Source organism: Sesamum indicum, linkage group LG8, assembly GCF_026168435.1.
Source record: "Sesamum indicum cultivar Baizhima isolate 11 linkage group LG8, ASM2616843v1, whole genome shotgun sequence".
NCBI lineage: Eukaryota > Viridiplantae > Streptophyta > Magnoliopsida > Lamiales > Pedaliaceae > Sesamum > Sesamum indicum.
Window position 1 is genome coordinate 11,315,274 of NC_142664.1, and position 17,864 is coordinate 11,333,137.

Genomic DNA, 17,864 nt, shown 5'->3' on the forward strand with positions numbered 1-17,864 from the left:
AACAGGGAAACAAACTTACTTTAATAAAACCGTGCAGAACAGCTAAATTTTGAACATTCTCAAAATTTTACGAAACTTGAACCAAACATAGATCTAGACCCAAGCATTTGTGTTATACATTTGCTAAGCGTTATAATAACTACAAGTCAGTATAAAACGAAAATAAACTTGCTTTAATAAAACCGTGCAAAACAGCTAAATTTTGAACGTTCTCAGAATTCGAATAGCCTGTCCCAAACGTTGGTCTACACCCAAGCATTTGTGTGGTAAATTTGCTAAGTGTAATAATAATTACAAGTTAGTATAAAAGGGAACAAACTTGTTTTAATAAAACCGTGCAAAACAGCTAAATTTTGAGCATTCTCAGAATTCGACGAAAATTGATCCAAACGTAGGTCTAGACCCAAGAATTGTGTGTTAAATTTCCTAAGTGTAATAATAACAACAAGTTAATATAAAAGGGAAACAAACTTGTTCTAATAAAACCATGCAAAATAACTAACTTTTGAACGTTCTTAGAATTCGACAAAACTTGACCCAATCGCAGGTCTAGACCCAAGCATTTGTGTTGTAAATTTGCTAATCATAATGATAACTACAAGTTAGTATAAAAGGAAAACAAACTTGTTTTAATAAACCCGTGCAAACCAGCTAAATTTTGAACGGTCTCAGAATTCGACGAAACTTGACCCAAACGTTGGTCTAGACCAAAGCATTTGTGTTGTAAATTTGCTAAGCGTAATAATAACTACAAGTTAGTATAAAAGGGAAACAAACTTGTTTTAATAAAACCGTGCAAAACAGCTAAATTTTGAACGTTCTCAGAATTCGACGAAACCTATCTCAAACGTTGGTCTAGACACAAGCATTTGTGTGGTAAATTTTCTAAGCGTAATAATAACTACAAGTTAGTGTAAGAGGGAAACAAACTTGTTTTAATAATAACGAGGAAAACAGCTAATATTTGAACGTTCTCAGAATTCAACGAAACTTGACCCAATCCCAGGTCTAGACCCAAGCATTTTTATTGGAAAATTGTCAAGCGTAATAATAACTACAAGTTAGTATAAAAAGGAAAAAAACTTATTTCAATAAAACCGTCCAAAACAGCTAACTTTTGAACGTTCTCAAAATTCGACAAAACTTGACCCAATCGTAGGTCTAGACCCTAGAATATCTGTGGTAAATTTTCTAAGCGTAATAATAACTACAAGTTAATATAAAAGGGAAACAAACTTGTTTTAATAAAACCGTGCAAAACAGCTAAATTTTGAGCATTCTCAGAATTCGACTAAACTTGATCCAAACGTAGGTCATGACCCAAGAATTTGTGTGTTAAATTTCCTAAGTGTAATAATAATTACAAGTTAATATAAAAGGGAAACAAACTTGTTTTAATAAAACCGTGTAAAACAGCTAACTTATGAAAGTTTTCAGAATTCGACGAAACTTTTTTTTTTGGGGTAAGTGTAATTTTCATTAAAAAAAAAAAGAGAAGTATATTACAACAGTGTCCCTCATTAGCTCTTGACCCATTCGCAGGTCTAGACCCAAGCATTTGTGTTGTAAATTTGCTAATCGTAATAATAACTACAAGTTAGTATAAAAGGTAAACAAACTTGTTTTAATAAAATCGTGCAAAACAACTAACTTTTGAACGTTTTTAGAATTCGACGAAACTTGACCCAATCGCAGGTCTAGACCCAAGCATTTGTGTTGTAAATTTGCTAATCGTAATAATAACTACAAGTTAGTATAAAAGGTAAACAAACTTGTTTTAATAAAATCGTGCAAAACAACTAACTTTTGAACGTTCTTAGAATTCGACGAAACTTGACCCAATCGCAGGTCTAGACCCAAGCATTTGTGTTGTAAATTTGCTAATCGTAATAATACTACAAGTTAGTATAAAAGGAAAAAAAACTTGATTTAATAAAACCGTGCAAAACAGCTAAATTTTGAACGGTCTCAGAATTCGACGAAACTTGACCCAAACGTTGGTCTAGACCAAAGCATTTGTGTTGTAAATTTGCTAAGCGTAATAATAACTATAAGTTAGTATAAAAGGAAAACAAACTTGTTTTAATAAACCCGTGCAAACCAGCTAAATTTTGAACGGTCTCAGAATTCGACGAAACTTGACCCAAACGTTGGTCTAGACCAAAGCATTTGTGTTGTAAATTTGCTAAGCGTAATAATAACTACAAGTTAGTATAAAAGGGAAACAAACTTGTTTTAATAAAACCGTGCAAAACAGCTAAATTTTGAACATTCTCAAAATTCGACGAAACCTATCTCAAAAGTTGGTCTAGACACAAGCATTTGTGTGGTAAAATTTCTAAGCGTAATAATAACTACAAGTTAGTGTAAGAGGGAAACAAACTTGTTTTAATAATACCGAGGAAAACAGCTAATATTTGAACGTTCTCATAATTCAACGAAACTTGACCCAATCCCAGGTCTAGACCCAAGCATTTTTATTGGAAAATTGCCAAGCGTAATAATAACTACAAGATAGTATAAAAAGGAAAAAAACTTATTTCAATAAAACCGTCCAAAACAGCTAACTTTTGAACGTTCTCAAAATTCGACGAAACTTGACCCAATTGTAGGTGTAGACCCTAGAATATCTAAGGTAAATTTTCTAAGCGTAATAATAACTACAAGTTAGTATAAAAGGGAAACAAACTTGTTTTAATAAAACCGTGCAAAACAGCTAAATTTTGAGCATTCTCAGAATTCGACTAAACTTGATTCAAACGTTGGTCTAGACCCAAGAATTTGTGTGTTAAATTTTCTAAGTGTAATAATAACTACAAGTTAATATAAAAGGGAAACAAACTTGTTTTAATAAAACCGTGTAAAACAACTAACTTATGAACGTTTTCAGAATTCGACGAAACTTTTTTTTTTTGGGGTAAGTGTAATTTTCATTAAAAAAAAAAAAGAGAAGTATATTACAACAGTGTCCCTCATTAGATCTTGACCCATTTGCAGGTCTAGACCCAAGCATTTGTGTTGTAAATTTGCTAATCGTAATAATAACTACAAGTTAGTATAAAAGGTGAACAAACTTGTTTTAATAAAATCGTGCAAAACAACTAACTTTTGAACGTTTTTAGAATTCGACGAAACTTGACCCAATCGCAGGTCTAGACCCAAGCATTTGTGTTATAAATTTGCTAATCGTAATAATACTACAAGTTAGTATAAAAGGGAAACAAACTTGATTTAATAAAACCGTGCAAAACAGCTAAATTTTGAACGGTCTCAGAATTCGACGAAACTTGACCCAAACGTTGGTCTAGACCAAAGCATTTGTGTTGTAAATTTGCTAAGCGTAATAATAACTACAAGTTAGTATAAAAGGGAAACAAAATTGTTTTAATAAAGCTGTTCAAAACAGCTAAATTTTGAGCATTCTCATCATTCGACGAAACTTGACCCAAACGTAGGTCTAGATCCAAGAATTTGTGTGTTAAATTTCTAAGCATAATAATAATTATAAGTTAGTATAACAGGGAAACAAACTTACTTTAATAAAACCGTGCAGAACAGCTAAATTTTGTACATTCTCAAAATTTTACGAAACTTGAACCAAACATAGATCTAGACCCAAGCATTTGTGTTATACATTTGCTAAGCGTTATAATAACTACAAGTCAGTATAAAACGAAAACAAACTTGCTTTAATAAAACCGTGCAAAACAGCTAAATTTTGAACGTTCTCAGAATTCGAATAGCCTGTCCCAAACGTTGGTCTACACCCAAGCATTTGTGTGGTAAATTTGCTAAGTGTAATAATAATTACAAGTTAGTATAAAAGGGAACAAACTTGTTTTAATAAAATCGTGCAAAACAGCTAAATTTTGAGCATTCTCAGAATTCGATGAAAATTGATCCAAACGTAGGTCTAGACCCAAGAATTGTGTGTTAAATTTCCTAAGTGTAATAATAACAACAAGTTAATATAAAAGGGAAACAAACTTGTTTTAATAAAACCGTGTAAAACAGCTAACTTATGAACGTTCTCAGAATTCGACGAAACTTGACCCAATCGCAGGTCTAGAACCAAGCCTTTGTGTTGTAAATTTGCTAATCGTAATAATAACTACAAGTTAGTATAAAAGGAAAACAAACTTATTTTAATAAAACCATGCAAAACAACTAACTTTTGAACGTTCTTAGAATTCGACGAAACTTGACCCAATCGCAGATCTAGACCCAAGCATTTGTGTTGTAAATTTGCTAATCGTAATAATAACTACAAGTTAGTATAAAAGGAAAACAAACTTGTTTTAATAAACCCGTGCAAACCAGCTAAATTTTGAACGGTCTCAGAATTCGACGAAACTTGACCCAAACGTTGGTCTAGACCAAAGCATTTGTGTTGTAAATTTGCTATGCGTAATAATAACTACAAGTTAGTATAAAAGGGAAACAAACTTGTTTTAATAAAACCGTGCAAAACAACTAAATTTTGAACGTTCTCAAAATTCGACGAAACCTATCTCAAACGTTGGTCTAGACACAAGCATTTGTGTGGTAAATTTTCTAAGCGTAATAATAACTACAAGTTAGTGTAAGAGGGAAACAAACTTGTTTTAATAATACCGAGGAACACAGCTAATATTTGAATGTTCTCAGAATTCAACGAAACTTGACCCAATCCCAGGTCTAGACCCAATCATTTTTATTGGAAAATTGCCAAGCGTAATAATAACTACAAGTTAGTATAAAAAGGAAAAAAACTTATTTCAATAAAACCGTCCAAAACAGCTAACTTTTGAACGTTCTCAAAATTCGGCGAAACTTGACCCAATCGTAGGTGTAGACCCTAGAATATCTGTGGTAAATTTTTTAAGCGTAATAATAACTACAAGTTAGTATAAAAGGGAAACAAACTTGTTTTAATAAAACCGTGCAAAACAGCTAAATTTTGAGCATTCTCAGAATTCGACTAAACTTGATCCAAACGTAGGTCTAGACCCAAGAATTGTGTGTTAAATTTCCTAAGTTTAATAATAACTACAAGTTAATATAAAAGGGAAACAAACTTGTTTTAATAAAACCGTGTAAAACAGCTAACTTATGAACGTTTTCAGAATTCGACGAAACTTTTTTTTTTTGGGGTAAGTGTAATTTTCATTAAAAAAAAAAGAGAAGTATATTACAACAGTGTCCCTCATTAGATCTTGACCCATTCGCAGGTCTAGACCCAAGCATTTGTGTTGTAAATTTGCTAATCGTAATAATAACTACAAGTTAGTATAAAAGGTAAACAAACTTGTTTTAATAAAATCGTGCAAAACAACTAACTTTTGAACGTTCTTAGAATTCGACGAAACTTGACCCAATCGCAGGTCTAGACCCAAGCATTTGTGTTGTAAATTTGCTAATCGTAATAATACTACAAGTTAGTATAAAAGGGAAACAAACTTGATTTAATAAAACCGTGCAAAACAGCTAAATTTTGAACGGTCTCAGAATTCGACGAAACTTGACCCAAACGTTGGTCTAGACCAAAGCATTTGTGTTGTAAATTTGCTAAGCGTAATAATAACTACAAGTTAGTATAAAAGGGAAAAAAATTGTTTTAATAAAGCTGTTCAAAACAGCTAAATTTTGAGCATTCTCATAATTCGACGAAACTTGACCCAAACGTAGGTCTAGATCCAAGAATTTGTGTGTTAAATTTCTAAGCATAATAATAATTATAAGTTAGTATAACAGGGAAGCAAACTTACTTTAATAAAACCGTGCAGAACAGCTAAATTTTGTACATTCTCAAAATTTTACGAAACTTGAACCAAACATAGATCTAGACCCAAGCATTTGTGTTATACATTTGCTAAGCGTTATAATAACTACAAGTCAGTATAAAACGAAAACAAACTTGCTTTAATAAAACCGTGCAAAACAGCTAAATTTTGAACGTTCTCAGAATTCGAATAGCCTGTCCCAAACGTTGGTCTACACCCAAGCATTTGTGTGGTAAATTTGGTAAGTGTAATAATAACTACAAGTTAGTATAAAAGGGAACAAACTTGTTTTAATAAAACCGTGCAAAACAGCTAAATTTTGAGCATTTTCAGAATTCGACGAAAATTGATCCAAACGTAGGTCTAGACTTGGAATTGTGTGTTAAATTTTCTAAGTGTAATAATAACAACAAGTTAATATAAAAGGGAAACAAACTTGTTTTAATAAAACCGTGTAAAACAGCTAACTTATGACGTTCTCAGAATTCGACGAAACTTGACCCAATCGCAGGTCTAGAACCAAGCCTTTGTGTTGTAAATTTGCTAATCGTAATAATAACTACAAGTTAGTATAAAAGGAAAACAAACTTGTTTTAATAAAACAATGCAAAACAACTAACTTTTGAACGTTCTTAGAATTCGACGAAACTTGACCCAATCGCAGGTCTAGACCCAAGCATTTGTGTTGTAAATTTGCTAATCGTAATAATAACTACAAGTTAGTATAAAAGGAAAACAAACTTTTTTAATAAACCCGTGCAAACCAGCTAAATTTTGAACGGTCTCAGAATTCGACGAAACTTGACCCAAACGTTGGTCTAGACCAAAGCATTTGTGTTGTAAATTTGCTAAGCGTAATAATAACTACAAGTTAGTATAAAAGGGAAACAAACTTGTTTTAATAAAACCGTGCAAAACAGCTAAATTTTGAGCATTCTCAGAATTCGACTAAACTTGATCCAAACGTAGGTCTAGACCCAAGAATTTGTGTGTTAAATTTCCTAAGTGTAATAATAACTACAAGTTAATATAAAAGGGAAACAAACTTGTTTTAATAAAACCGTGTAAAACAGCTAACTTATGAACGTTTTCAGAATTCGACGAAACTTTTTTTTTTTGGGGTAAGTGTAATTTTCATTAAAAAAAAAAGAGAAGTATATTACAACAGTGTCCCTCATTAGATCTTGACCCAAGCATTTGTGTTGTAAATTTGCTAATCGTAATAATAACTACAAGTTAGTATAAAAGGTAAACAAACTTGTTTTAATAAAATCGTGCAAAACAACCTACTTTTGAACGTTCTTAGAATTCGACGAAACTTGACCCAATCGCAGGTCTAGACCCAAGCATTTGTGTTGTAAATTTGCTAATCGTAATAATACTACAAGTTAGTATAAAAGGGAAACAAACTTGATTTAATAAAACCGTGCAAAACAGCTAAATTTTGAACGGTCTCAGAATTCGACGAAACTTGACCCAAACGTTGGTCTAGACCAAAGCATTTGTGTTGTAAATTTGCTAAGCGTAATAATAACTACAAGTTAGTATAAAAGGAAAACAAACTTGTTTTAATAAACCCGTGCAAACCAGCTAAATTTTGAACGGTCTCAGAATTCGACGAAACTTGACCCAAACGTTGGTCTAGACCAAAGCATTTGTGTTGTAAATTTGCTAAGCGTAATAATAACTAAAAGTTAGTATAAAAGGGAAACAAACTTGTTTTAATAAAACCGTGCAAAACAGCTAAATTTTGAACATTTTTCAAAATTCGACGAAACCTATCTCAAACGTTGGTCTAGACACAAGCATTTGTGTGGTAAATTTTCTAAGCGTAATAATAACTACAAGTTAGTGTAAGAGGGAAACAAACTTGTTTTAATAATACCGAGGAAAACAGCTAATATTTGAACGTTCTCATAATTCAACGAAACTTGACCCAATCCCAGGTCTAGACCCAAGCATTTTTATTGGAAAATTGACAAGCGTAATAATAACTACAAGTTAGTATAAAAAGGAAAAAAACTTATTTCAATAAAACCGTCCAAAACAGCTAACTTTTGAACGTTCTCAAAATTCGACGAAACTTGACCCAATCGTAGGTGTAGACCCTTGAATATCTATGGTAAATTTTCTAAGCGTAATAATAACTACAAGTTAGTATAAAAGGGAAACAAACTTGTTTTAATAAAACTGTGCAAAACAGCTAAATTTTGAGCATTCTCAGAATTCGACTAAACTTGATCCAAACGTTGGTCTAGACCCAAGAATTTGTGTGTTAAATTTTCTAAGTGTAATAATAACTACAAGTTAATATAAAAGGGAAACAAACTTGTTTTAATAAAACCGTGTAAAACAGCTAACTTATGAACGTTTTCAGAATTCGACGAAACTTTTTTTTTTGGGGTAAGTGTAATTTTCATTAAAAAAAAAAAGAGAAGTATATTACAACAGTGTCCCTCATTAGATCTTGACCCATTCGCAGGTCTAGACCCAAGCATTTGTGTTGTAAATTTGCTAATCGTAATAATAACTACAAGTTAGTATAAAAGGTAAACAAACTTGTTTTAATAAAATCCTGCAAAACAACTAACTTTTGAACGTTCTTAGAATTCGACGAAACTTGACCCAATCGCAGGTCTAGACCCAAGCATTTGTGTTGTAAATTTGCTAATCGTAATAATACTACAAGTTAGTATAAAAGGAAAAAAAACTTGATTTAATAAAACCGTGCAAAACAGCTAAATTTTGAACGGTCTCAGAATTCGACGAAACTTGACCCAAACGTTGGTCTAGACCAAAGCATTTGTGTTGTAAATTTGCTAAGCGTAATAATAACTACAAGTTAGTATAAAAGGGAAACAAAATTGTTTTAATAAAACTGTTCAAAACAGCTAAATTTTGAGCATTCTCATAATTCGACGAAACTTGACCCAAACGTAGGTCTAGATCCAAGAATTTGTGTGTTCAATTTCTAAGCATAATAATAATTATAAGTTAGTATAACAGGGAAACAAACTTACTTTAATAAAACCGTGCAGAACAGCTAAATTTTGTACATTCTCAAAATTTTACGAAACTTGAACCAAACATAGATCTAGACCCAAGCATTTGTGTTATACATTTGCTAAGCGTTATATTAACTACAAGTCAGTATAAAACGAAAACAAACTTGCTTTAATAAAACCGTGCAAAACAGCTAAATTTTGAACGTTCTCAAAATTCGAATAGCCTGTCCCAAACGTTGGTCTACACCCAAGCATTTGTGTGGTAAATTTGCTAAGTATAATAATAATTACAAATTAGTATAAAAGGGAACAAACTTGTTTTAATAAAACCGTGCAAAACAGCTAAATTTTGAGCATTCTCAGAATTCGATGAAAATTGATCCAAACGTAGGTCTAAACCCAAGAATTGTGTGTTAAATTTCCTAAGTGTAATAATAACAACAAGTTAATATAAAAGGAAAACAAACTTGTTTTAATAAAACCGTGTAAAACAGCTAACTTATGAACGTTCTCAGAATTCGACGAAACTTGACCCAATCGCAGGTCTAGAACCAAGCCTTTGTGTTGTAAATTTGCTAATCGTAATAATAACTACAAGTTAGTATATAAGGAAAACAAACTTATTTTAATAAAACCATGCAAAACAACTAACTTTTGAACGTTCTTAGAATTCGACGAAACTTGACCCAATCGCAGGTCTAGACCCAAGCATTTGTGTTGTAAATTTGCTAATCGTAATAATAACTACAAGTTAGTATAAAAGGAAAACAAACTTGGTTTAATAAACCCGTGCAAACCAGCTAAATTTTGAACGGTCTCAGAATTCGACGAAACTTGACCCAAACGTTGGTCTAGACCAAAGCATTTGTGTTGTAAATTTGCTATGCGCAATAATAACTACAAGTTAGTATAAAAGGGAAACAAACTTGTTTTAATAAAACCGTGCAAAACAGCTAAATTTTGAACGTTCTCAAAATTCGACGAAACCTATCTCAAACGTTGGTCTAGACACAAGCATTTGTGTGGTAATTTTCTAAGCGTAATAATAACTACAAGTTAGTGTAAGAGGGAAATAAACTTGTTTTAATAATACCGAGGAAAACAACTAATATTTGAACGTTCTCAGAATTCAACGAAACTTGACCCAATCCTAGGTCTAGACCCAAGCATTTTTATTGGAAAATTGCCAAGCGTAATAATAACTACAAGTTAGTATAAAAAGGAAAAAAACTTATTTTAATAAAACCGTCCAAAACAGCTAACTTTTGAACGTTCTCAAAATTCGACGAAACTTGACCCAATCGTAGGTGTAGACCCTAGAATATCTGTGGTAAATTTTCTAAGCGTAATAATAACTACAAGTTAGTATAAAAGGGAAACAAACTTGTTTTAATAAAACCGTGCAAAACAGCTAAATTTTGAGCATGCTCAGAATTCGACTAAACTTGATCCAAACGTAGGTCTAGACCCAAGAATTTGTGTGTTAAATTTCCTAAGTGTAATAATAACTACAAGTTAATATAAAAGGGAAACAAACTTGTTTTAATAAAACCGTGTAAAACAGCTAACTTATGAACGTTTTCAGAATTCGACGAAACTTTTTTTTTTTGGGGTAAGTGTAATTTTCATTAAAAAAAAAAAGAGAAGTATATTACAACAGTGTCCCTCATTAGATCTTGACCCATTCGCAGGTCTAGACCCAAGCATTTGTGTTGTAAATTTGCTAATCGTAATAATAACTACAAGTTAGTATAAAAGGTAAACAAACTTGTTTTAATAAAATCGTGCAAAACAACTAACTTTTGAACGTTCTTAGAATTCGACGAAACTTGACCCAATCGCAGGTCTAGACCCAAGCATTTGTGTTGTAAATTTGCTAATCGTAATAATACTACAAGTTAGTATAAAAGGGAAACAAACTTGATTTAATAAAACCGTGCAAAACAGCTAAATTTTGAACGGTCTCAGAATTCGACGAAACTTGACCCAAACGTTGGTCTAGACCAAAGCATTTGTGTTGTAAATTTGCTAAGCGTAATAATAACTACAAGTTAGTATAAAAGGGAAACAAAATTGTTTTAATAAAGCTGTTCAAAACAGCTAAATTTTGAGCATTCTCATAATTCGACGAAACTTGACCCAAATGTAGGTCTAGATCCAAGAATTTGTGTGTAAAATTTCTAAGCATAATAATAATTATAAGTTAGTATAACAGGGAAACAAACTTACTTTAATAAAACCGTGCAGAACAGCTAAATTTTGTACATTCTCAAAATTTTACGAAACTTGAACCAAACATAGATCTAGACCCAAGCATTTGTGTTATACATTTGCTAAGCGTTATATTAACTACAAGTCAGTATAAAACGAAAACAAACTTGCTTTAATAAAACCGTGCAAAACAGCTAAATTTTGAACGTTCTCAGAATTCGAATAGCCTGTCCCAAACGTTGGTCTACACCCAAGCATTTGTGTGGTAAATTTGCTAAGTATAATAATAATTACAAGTTAGTATAAAAGGGAACAAACTTGTTTTAATAAAACCGTGCAAAACAGCTAAATTTTGAGCATTCTCAGAATTCGATGAAAATTGATCCAAACGTAGGTCTAAACCCAAGAATTGTGTGTTAAATTTCCTAAGTGTAATAATAACAACAAGTTAATATAAAAGGGAAACAAACTTGTTTTAATAAAACCGTGTAAAACAGCTAACTTATGAACGTTCTCAGAATTCGACGAAACTTGACCCAATCGCAGGTCGAGAACCAAGCCTTTGTGTTGTAAATTTGCTAATCGTAATAATAACTACAAGTTAGTATATAAGGAAAACAAACTTATTTTAATAAAACCATGCAAAACAACTAACTTTTGAACGTTCTTAGAATTCGACGAAACTTGACCCAATCGCAGGTCTAGACCCAAGCATTTGTGTTGTAAATTTGCTAATCGTAATAATAACTACAAGTTAGTATAAAAGGAAAACAAACTTGTTTTAATAAAACCATGCAAAACAACTAACTTTTGAACGTTCTTAGACTTCGACGAAACTTGACCCAATCGCAGGTCTAGACCCAAGCATTTGTGTTGTAAATTTGCTAAGCGTAATAATAACTACAAGTTAGTATAAAAGGGAAACAAACTTGTTTTAATAAAACCGTGCAAAACAGCTAAATTTTGAACGTTCTCAGAATTCGACGAAACCTATCTCAAACGTTGGTCTAGACACAAGCATTTGTGTGGTAAATTTTCTAAGCGTAATAATAACTACAAGTTAGTGTAAGAGGGAAACAAACTTGTTTTAATAATACCGAGGAAAACAGCTAATATTTGAACGTTCTCAGAATTCAACGAAACTTGACCCAATCCCAGGTCTAGACCCAAGCATTTTTATTGGAAAATTGCCAAGCGTAATAATAACTACAAGTTTGTATAAAAAGGAAAAAAACTTATTTCAATAAAACCGTCCAAAACAGCTAACTTTTGAACGTTCTCAAAATTCGACGAAACTTGACCCAATCGTAGGTCTAGACCCTAGAATATCTGTGGTAAATTTTCTAAGCGTAATAATAACTACAAGTTAGTATAAAGGGAAAACAAACTTGTTTTAATAAAACCGTGCAAAACAGCTAAATTTTGAGCATTCTCAGAATTCGACTAAACTTGATCCAAACGTAGGTCTAGACCCAAGAATTTGTGTGTTAAATTTCCTAAGTGTAATAATAACTACAAGTTAATATAAAAGGGAAACAAACTTGTTTTAATAAAACCGTGTAAAACAGCTAACTTATGAACGTTTTCAGAATTCGACGAAACTTTTTTTTTTTGGGGTAAGTGTAATTTTCATTAAAAAAAAAAAAGAGAAGTATATTACAACAGTGTCCCTCATTAGATCTTGACCCATTCGCAGGTCTAGACCCAAGCATTTGTGTTGTAAATTTGCTAATCGTAATAATAACTACAAGTTAGTATAAAAGGTAAACAAACTTGTTTTAATAAAATCGTGCAAAACAACTAACTTTTGAACGTTCTTAGAATTCGACGAAACTTGACCCAATCGCAGGTCTAGACCCAAGCATTTGTGTTGTAAATTTGCTAATCGTAATAATACTACAAGTTAGTATAAAAGGGAAACAAACTTGATTTAATAAAACCGTGCAAAACAGCTAAATTTTGAACGGTCTCAGAATTCGACGAAACTTGACCCAAACGTTGGTCTAGACCAAAGCATTTGTGTTGTAAATTTGCTAAGCGTAATAATAACTACAAGTTAGTATAAAAGGGAAACAAAATTGTTTTAATAAAGCTGTTCAAAACAGCTAAATTTTGAGCATTCTCATAATTCGACGAAACTTGACCCAAACGTAGGTCTAGATCCAAGAATTTGTGTGTAAAATTTCTAAGCATAATAATAATTATAAGTTAGTATAACAGGGAAACAAACTTACTTTAATAAAACCGTGCAGAACAGCTAAATTTTGTACATTCTCAAAATTTTACGAAACTTGAACCAAACATAGATCTAGACCCAAGCATTTGTGTTATACATTTGCTAAGCGTTATATTAACTACAAGTCAGTATAAAACGAAAACAAACTTGCTTTAATAAAACCGTGCAAAACAGCTAAATTTTGAACGTTCTCAGAATTCGAATAGCCTGTCCCAAACGTTGGTCTACACCCAAGCATTTGTGTGGTAAATTTGCTAAGTATAATAATAACTACAAGTTAGTATAAAAGGGAACAAACTTGTTTTAATAAAACCGTGCAAAACAGCTAAATTTTGAGCATTCTCAGAATTCGATGAAAATTGATCCAAACGTAGGTCTAAACCCAAGAATTGTGTGTTAAATTTCCTAAGTGTAATAATAACAACAAGTTAATATAAAAGGGAAACAAACTTGTTTTAATAAAACCGTGTAAAACAGCTAACTTATGAACGTTCTCAGAATTCGACGAAACTTGACCCAATCGCAGGTCTAGAACCAAGCCTTTGTGTTGTAAATTTGCTAATCGTAATAATAACTACAAGTTAGTATATAAGGAAAACAAACTTATTTTAATAAAACCATGCAAAACAACTAACTTTTGAACGTTCTTAGAATTCGACGATACTTGACCCAATCGCAGGTCTAGACCCAAGCATTTGTGTTGTAAATTTGCTAATCGTAATAATAACTACAAGTTAGTATAAAAGGAAAACAAACTTGGTTTAATAAACCCGTGCAAACCAGCTAAATTTTGAACGGTCTCAGAATTCGACGAAACTTGACCCAAACGTTGGTCTAGACCAAAGCATTTGTGTTGTAAATTTGCTATGCGTAATAATAACTACAAGTTAGTATAAAAGGGTAACAAACTTGTTTTAATAAAACCGTGCAAAACAGCTAAATTTTGAACGTTCTCAAAATTCGACGAAACCTATCTCAAACGTTGGTCTAGACACAAGCATTTGTGTGGTAAATTTTCTAAGCGTAATAATAACTACAAGTTAGTGTAAGAGGGAAACAAACTTATTTTAATAATACCGAGGAAAACAGCTAATATTTGAACGTTCTCAGAATTCAACGAAACTTGACCCAATCCCAGGTCTAGACCCAAGCATTTTTATTGGAAAATTGCCAAGCGTAATAATAACTACAAGTTAGTATAAAAAGGAAAAAAACTTATTTCAATAAAACCGTCCAAAACAGCTAACTTTTGAACGTTCTCAAAATTCGACGAAACTTGACCCAATCGTAGGTGTAGACCCTAGAATATCTGTGGTAAATTTTCTAAGCGTAATAATAACTACAAGTTAGTATAAAAGGGAAACAAACTTGTTTTAATAAAACCGTGCAAAACAGCTAAATTTTGAGCATGCTCAGAATTCGACTAAACTTGATCCAAAGGTAGGTCTAGACCCAAGAATTTGTGTGTTAAATTTCCTAAGTGTAATAATAACTACAAGTTAATATAAAAGAGAAACAAACTTGTTTTAATAAAACCGTGTAAAACAGCTAACTTATGAACGTTTTCAGAATTCGACGAAACTTTTTTTTTTTGGGGTAAGTGTAATTTTCATTAAAAAAAAAAAAGAGAAGTATATTACAACAGTGTCCCTCATTAGATCTTGACCCATTCGCAGGTCTAGACCCAAGCATTTGTGTTGTAAATTTGCTAATCGTAATAATAACTACAAGTTAGTATAAAAGGTAAACAAACTTGTTTTAATAAAATCGTGCAAAACAACTAACTTTTGAACGTTCTTAGAATTCGACGAAACTTGACCCAATCGCAGGTCTAGACCCAAGCATTTGTGTTGTAAATTTGCTAATCGTAATAATACTACAAGTTAGTATAAAAGGGAAACAAACTTGATTTAATAAAACCGTGCAAAACAGCTAAATTTTGAACGGTCTCAGAATTCGACGAAACTTGACCCAAACGTTGGTCTAGACCAAAGCATTTGTGTTGTAAATTTGCTAAGCGTAATAATAACTACAAGTTAGTATAAAAGGGAAACAAAATTGTTTTAATAAAGCTGTTCAAAACAGCTAAATTTTGAGCATTCTCATAATTCGACGAAACTTGACCCAAACGTAGGTCTAGATCCAAGAATTTGTGTGTAAAATTTCTAAGCATAATAATAATTATAAGTTAGTATAACAGGGAAACAAACTTACTTTAATAAAAACGTGCAGAACAGCTAAATTTTGTACATTCTCAAAATTTTACGAAACTTGAACCAAACATAGATCTAGACCCAAGCATTTGTGTTATACATTTGCTAAGCGTTATAATAACTACAAGTCAGTATAAAAAGAAAACAAACTTGCTTTAATAAAACCGTGCAAAACAGCTAAATTTTGAACGTTCTCAGAATTCGAATAGCCTGTCCCAAACGTTGGTCTACACCCAAGCATTTGTGTGGAAATTTGCTAAGTGTAATAATAACTACAAGTTAGTATAAAAGGGAACAAACTTGTTTTAATAAAACCGTGCAAAACAGCTAAATTTTGAGCATTTTCAGAATTCGACGAAAATTGATCCAAACGTAGGTCTAGACTTGGAATTGTGTGTTAAATTTTCTAAGTGTAATAATAACAACAAGTTAATATAAAAGGGAAACAAACTTGTTTTAATAAAACCGTGTAAAACAGCTAACTTATGAACGTTCTCAGAATTCGACGAAACTTGACCCAATCGCAGGTCTAGAACCAAGCCTTTGTGTTGTAAATTTGCTAATCGTAATAATAACTACAAGTTAGTATAAAAGGTAAACAAACTTGTTTTAATAAAATCCTGCAAAACAACTAACTTTTGAACGTTCTTAGAATTCGACGAAACTTGACCCAATCGCAGGTCTAGACCCAAGCATTTGTGTTGTAAATTTGCTAATCGTAATAATACTACAAGTTAGTATAAAAGGAAAAAAAACTTGATTTAATAAAACCGTGCAAAACAACTAAATTTTGAACGGTCTCAGAATTCGACGAAACTTGACCCAAACGTTGGTCTAGACCAAAGCATTTGTGTTGTAAATTTGCTAAGCGTAATAATAACTACAAGTTAGTATAAAAGGGAAACAAAATTGTTTTAATAAAACTGTTCAAAACAGCTAAATTTTGAGCATTCTCAGAATTCGACGAAACTTGACCCAAACCTAGGTCTAGATCCAAGAATTTGTGTGTTCAATTTCTAAGCATAATAATAATTATAAGTTAGTATAACAGGGAAACAAACTTACTTTAATAAAACCGTACATTCTCAAAATTTTACGAAACTTGAACCAAACATAGATCTAGACCCAAGCATTTGTGTTATACATTTGCTAAGCGTTATATTAACTACAAGTCAGTATAAAACGAAAACAAACTTGCTTTAATAAAACCGTGCAAAACAGCTAAATTTTGAACGTTCTCAGAATTCGAATAGCCTGTCCCAAACGTTGGTCTACACCCAAGCATTTGTGTGGTAAATTTGCTAAGTATAATAATAATTACAAGTTAGTATAAAAGGGAACAAACTTGTTTTAATAAAACCGTGCAAAACAGCTAAATTTTGAACATTCTCAGAATTCGATGAAAATTGATCCAAACGTAGGTCTAAACCCAAGAATTGTGTGTTAAATTTCCTAAGTATAATAATAACAACAAGTTAATATAAAAGGGAAACAAACTTGTTTTAATAAAACCGTGTAAAACAGCTAACTTATGAACGTTCTCAGAATTCGACGAAACTTGACCCAATCGCAGGTCTAGAACCAAGCCTTTGTGTTGTAAATTTGCTAATCGTAATAATAACTACAAGTTAGTATATAAGGAAAACAAACTTATTTTAATAAAACCATGCAAAACAACTAACTTTTGAACGTTCTTAGAATTCGACGAAACTTGACCCAATCGCAGGTCTAGACCCAAGCATTTGTGTTGTAAATTTGCTAATCGTAATAATAACTACAAGTTAGTATAAAAGGAAAACAAACTTGGTTTAATAAACCCGTGCAAACCAGCTAAATTTTGAACGGTCTCAGAATTCGACGAAACTTGACCCAAACGTTGGTCTAGACCAAAGCATTTGTGTTGTAAATTTGCTATGCGTAATAAATAACTACAAGTTAGTATAAAAGGGTAACAAACTTGTTTTAATAAAACCGTGCAAAACAGCTAAATTTTGAACGTTCTCAAAATTCGACGAAACCTATCTCAAACGTTGGTCTAGACACAAGCATTTGTGTGGTAAATTTTCTAAGCGTAATAATAACTACAAGTTAGTGTAAGAGGGAAACAAACTTGTTTTAATAATACCGAGGAAAACAGCTAATATTTGAACGTTCTCAGAATTCAACGAAACTTGACCCAATCCCAGGTCTAGACGCAAGCATTTTTATTGGAAAATTGCCAAGCGTAATAATAACTACAAGTTAGTATAAAAAGGAAAAAAACTTATTTCAATAAAACCGTCCAAAACAGCTAACTTTTGAACGTTCTCAAAATTCGACGAAACTTGACCCAATCGTAGGTGTAGACCCTAGAATATCTGTGGTAAATTTTCTAAGCGTAATAATAACTACAAGTTAGTATAAAAGGGAAACAAACTTGTTTTAATAAAACCGTGCA